The following is a 5,108-nucleotide window of genomic DNA, read 5'->3' as shown; positions in this document are numbered from 1 at the left end:
ACTCTGTATGAGATTCTGAGACCATCATGATGTACAATTTATTTTCTTATTGGATTTTATGATGTTCAGTGTGTGATTACAGTGTGTTTTTATTCCCTCTGTGTCTGTGTACTCTTTTGAGAAGCCACGTCACAATAAAGTATAAAGTAAAGATGGTTTGTTCAGACGCCTCATTCCGATTGTACTATTATATGGGGAAATTCCTGACAGAGGTGATTATATGATTAACGCTGCTTATCAGGCAGACATCCGCTTTTAACCGATATCTTTAATCTATGTCTTCTCTTAAAGTAAGCGATACACCAAACCTTGCCATAATAATAATAACAACAATAACATCAAATCCAACAAAGTTTCTGACATTGTGAAACATCGGTCTACCCGCCTCTCCCACCCCCTGTTCCCAGCGCAGGTGGTGCAGTCTGTCTGGAACAGGAAGTGGGAAGTCTGCGGGAAGGAAATCAGACGACTTTTCGCTTTAAAACGATTGTAAAGATTTTCTCTCTATACTCGTTATTTACTTCAATATATTTGCTTTAAGGAGGACATCTCAGTAAGCCGTAAGTGTAAATGCAAGATTTTACCTAATTTAAATCGAAAAGAGCGATGATTTCTCAACAATCCATGTTTATTTATGATCGATTACTTAAATTTGTTTCTAAACACACTTATCGCTGCATTTCAGTTAATAATAGGAATGTCCTTATTTAAGCTGTATCAGCCAGAACGGAAGATTTTAGTTTATGGACAGACTGAATTAAAATCTAGGCTTCACTACATCTCCGATATGTTACATTGCGTATAAATATAATAAAATGCATATATTCACAGGTTTGACCTCCGACTGGGTGGCTGTAGAGATAACTAATTTCAACGCCATCCGACCTATGTATTAGTTGTATTAGGCGTATTTTTTATACTGTGTAAGTCACTGACGTGCAAAGTGTGACTCTGGGAATGTAATTTTTTTTTTTTCAGTTACTGAAAATTACAGTTATGCGGTCAGAGTACAAAATTAATTTGTTGTCACAGTTGTCAGTGATGAATGGAGAACTTTTACCAGCCATAAATATTCCCTAAATATATATTTAATTAAAAATAGCTGTATTTTTATGTCCCTGTGACAAAATAATTATTCAGTTTTTTTCCCAGTGTTACTGACCTTGGCTTTAGGATCTTTACGTTTGAATTTGATTTGTTTTGTTATTGAGGGTGAAATTATCATTCTCATATTAAGATTAATACCATGTATTATTTAGTCATTCCTAATGAAGTCATTCCCCAGCCAGCTGTCCAGCTGTTATTTCTCCTAAAGATCATTTATAGGGTGTTCTTTTTGGCCCCTGTGGTGTGAGAGCATGCAAAGAAAAATGTGACTAAATGGAATTGAGCTGCGTCAGCACATACATTGTATCTCCAACTTCATATCTTGTGAATAATAATAAATATTATTCCTCATTAAACCACTGGTGAGATATATATTTGTCAGGATCCTGTCACTTGGTCAGTCATGTTTATTGTGGTGACAGGATCCTGACACCCTTGTTCTGTCTCTGTGTTGAGCGCATGGCTCAGCAGTACTCTCCTGACCATGTGCTCTACCTTAGAGGTCTTCACGGGTCCACCCTGACCCGGGACCCGTACGGGTTCGGATCTACGTTTTATACGGTCAGCCGGCTCTGGGTCGGGTCACGTCACTTTCTATTGCTGCGGGTCTCAGGTCTGTTTAACATTATGTGTAATACCCGAGTCGATCCGAGAAGACCCGGCCGTGATCAGACAGCACTGATGATGATGGTACTGTGTGTGTGTGTGTTGTAACTTAAAACATTGTAACTTTAGGATGAGAGAGTGCGGGCGTGAATACGGTGAAAAATGGAGCGGAGCCACAACGAGTTGAGAGACGTCAGAGGCAGAGTGGAGTTAAGGCACATGATAGCAAATTAGCAGTGCTAACGTTAGCAGCCGTGGCAATGAGCAATCGTTATTATAGTATATTAAAAGGGCAAACAGTCGAAGTTAGCTTATGCGAGATACCAAAAAACTGCAAAGCTGATTCTAAACAAGTCGCGTTTGTCATCAGTCACCGTGACAGCAAGTGGACTTTTGAAACTGAAATAATGAGTGGACAAGCTATGCTATTTCAATCAGCAAGAGAGGAATCACAGAAAACCTGGATGTATTTTACCAACTTTCTTGGCAAGGAGGATGGATTATATGCATCACGGCCAGACACTGGGGAGAATGTTACATTAGGTAAGACACAAAGTTTTTTCACAACTTGTAAATTAACTTGTTAATAGCAATCAGCTGTGAAATCGGTGTCGATCAGGTCTGTGTCACCCGGCCGGGTCCGGGTTCCAGCTTTCAAATGATAGATGGGTCCGGGTCCAGCATTTCTCGGTTCTGCATGGGTAGGGATCCAAGCTTTCAAATAATAGATGGGTCCGGTTTGGGTCCGGGTCCGGCATTTCTCGGTTCTGCATGGGTACTGGTCCAAGCTTTCAAATAATAGATGGGTCCGGTTCGGGTCTGGGTAGTACTTTTCCGGGTCTCTTTGGGTTCGGGCATTAATTTTTGGACCCGTGAAGACCTCTACTCCACCTGTCCTTGTTTTTTGTCTCTGTGTGAGCACATGGCTTTGGGTGGTGGTTTTCCTGCCGTGCGCTCTTCAGTTGGTCTTGTGTTTCATGTCCGGAGCATGGTGTCTGGATCCTGACTCCTGTCTGGTTCGGTTTCAGTTCTGGTGTCAGGATCCAGACACTCATGCTCCATGTCTTGTCTTTTATTGCCGTGAGTGCATTGCTCTTATGTGTGTCTCTCTCGACCGTGGGCGCGCTTCGCGTTGTGCTCGCTTTGAGCTGTGCATCCGGGTCGTGAGCTATCTTCACGTTGTGGTGGGGTTCAGTCACTTCTGTCTTCGATGTTGGATCTGGCTCCCGCTTCCTCCTCTCCCAGACAAGCAGAGATCTTCCACACTGGTGCAGTGTAACGGGTAAAGGATGGGCAAGGAGGAGGCAGGAACCAGCAGAACAGTCAACGTAAACTTTAATGATATAAACTCAACTTAAAACAACATAAAACACATAGACACATGCGCACACACAGCGACCGCGTGTTTCTCTCTCTCTTGAACTGGCATCCCCGGCTCCTCTTTATCCCTCTCCTGCTGATTGGGCTGATTCAGCACCGGGCGTCCATCGTTACGGCTCGGCCATGCCCTCCTTGCCACATGCCGATACCCGGGAAAGGAGGAAGGGCACGCTGTCCAGGAGAACTTGCCTCTGCCGTCCATCAGGAGACAGAGGAGCCATTGGCATCCACCTTCTCCTGGTGGATGGCATTCTTGTCCGCCAGGGGACGGAGGAGGCGCTGCTGTCCGCCAGGGGACGGAGGAGCGGCTGTTGTCCGGCAGGGCGCAGAGAAGCAGCTGAGGACCGGGTGGGCGGCGTGCCAACGGGAGTCGAAGAAGAGTGTTTTCTTTTCTCTCTATCCCCCTCCCTGCCCTCGTCTCTCTCAGATTCTCAGGAGGTGGGGAGGACCAGCAGGTGGCAGAAAGGCTGGAAGGGCAGCATCTCCCATGAAGAGATTGGGGGAGTAAGCCAGTCCGGATGGCACCCTCGGCCTGAATCGGGCGGTGGAGGAGTGTGACAAGGAGGAGGGCGTGGCTGGGCCGTGAGGATGCACGCTCGGTGCTGAGTTGCCTAATCAGCGGGAGGAAGATAAGGGAAGAGCCGGGGATGCGAGAGAGAGAGAGAGAGACCTTGCTGAAGCACCCCCAGATCATCACCGATCATCTACCTGGTCGTCTAATGGTTAGACGGAGAACTGGAGAGGCCTTCAAGCCAAAGGCTGGAATCGGGCAGATTCGTCTTTGTGAAGGACACATGAAGCAAGCCCCGTACAAGGTTATCCTGGAAGAAAACTTGCTTCCTTCTGCTCCGACAATGTTCCCCATTTCTGAGTATTGGTTTTTCCAGCAGGACAATGCTCCATGCCACACAGCCAGGTCAATCAAGGTGTGGATGGAGGACCACCGGATCAAGACCCTGTCATGGCCAGCCAAATCTCCAGACCTGAACCCCATTGAAAACCAAACAATGCTTGAATTTTTGCGCCAGGAGTGGCATAAAGTCACACAAAAGCAATGTGAAAGGATAATGTACAGATTTTGCTCTTATGGATAGAAATTGGTACTTTTATTCACCAAAGTGGCATTCAGCTGATCACAATGTATAATCAGGACACTAATAATGTGAAAAATTACTATTACAATTTGAAAAAAAAAAGCTTTGCAGATCCTTGGCATTCTATCTGTCAGTTTGTCCAGATACTCATTTCACCCCACGCTTCCTGTAGCACTTGCCATAGATGTGGCTGTCTTGTCACTTCTCACGCACCTTACAGTCTAGCTGATCCCACAAAATCTCAATGGGGTTAAGATCCATAACACTCTTTTCCAATTATCTGTTGTCCAATGTGTTTCTTTGCCCATTCTAACCTTTTCTTTTTGATTTTCTGTTTCAAAAGTGGCTTTGTCTTTGCAATTCTTCCCATAAGGCCTGCACCCCTGAGTCTTCTCTTTACTGTTGTACATGAAACTGGTGTTGAGCGGGTAGAATTCAGTGAAGCTGTCAGCTGAGGACAAGCGAGCCATCTATTTCTCAAACTAGAGACTCTGATTTACACCATTGTATGAAATCTTCAGTTTTTTGGCAATTCCAAGCATTGTATAGCCTTCATTCCTCAAAACAATGATTGACTGATGAGGTTCTAGAGAAAGCGGTTACTTTTTTGCCATTTTTGACCTAATATTGACCTTAAGACATGCCAGTCTACTATGGCAGCTCAATAGCAAACACAATGTTAAGCTTCATTTAATGAACCAAATAGCTTTCAGCTTTGTTTGATATAATGGCTAGTGATTTTCTAGTACCAAATTAGCAATTTAGCATGATTACTCAAGGATATGGTGTTGGAGTGATGGCTGCTGGAAAAGGGGCCTGTCCAGATTTGATCAAAAATGACTTTTTTCAAATAGTGATGGTGCTGTTTTTTACATCAGTAATGTCCTGACTATACTTTGTGATCAGTTGAATGCCACTTTG

General features: G+C 44.3%; 1 protein-coding gene across 4 annotated transcripts in view; it reads left to right on the top strand.

The window, feature by feature from the left end:
- Window positions 1–428: 428 nt before the first annotated feature.
- The window catches only part of LOC127416672 (src substrate cortactin-like), a 54,839-nt gene continuing 50,159 nt past the window's right edge, over window positions 429–5,108 (top strand). For 3 of the 4 annotated variants that reach the window (XM_051656156.1, XM_051656155.1, XM_051656152.1), the window contains exon 1: window positions 429–560. The gene's annotated coding sequence lies outside the window, so the exon portion shown is untranslated. Of the gene's footprint in view, window positions 561–1,540; window positions 2,257–5,108 lie in introns of those variants that run through there. The other variant, XM_051656154.1, reaches the window with a different exon arrangement.

This window comes from Myxocyprinus asiaticus, chromosome 26 (genome assembly GCF_019703515.2).
Source record: "Myxocyprinus asiaticus isolate MX2 ecotype Aquarium Trade chromosome 26, UBuf_Myxa_2, whole genome shotgun sequence".
NCBI lineage: Eukaryota > Metazoa > Chordata > Actinopteri > Cypriniformes > Catostomidae > Myxocyprinus > Myxocyprinus asiaticus.
This window is presented reverse-complemented; position numbering and strand designations above follow the sequence as displayed.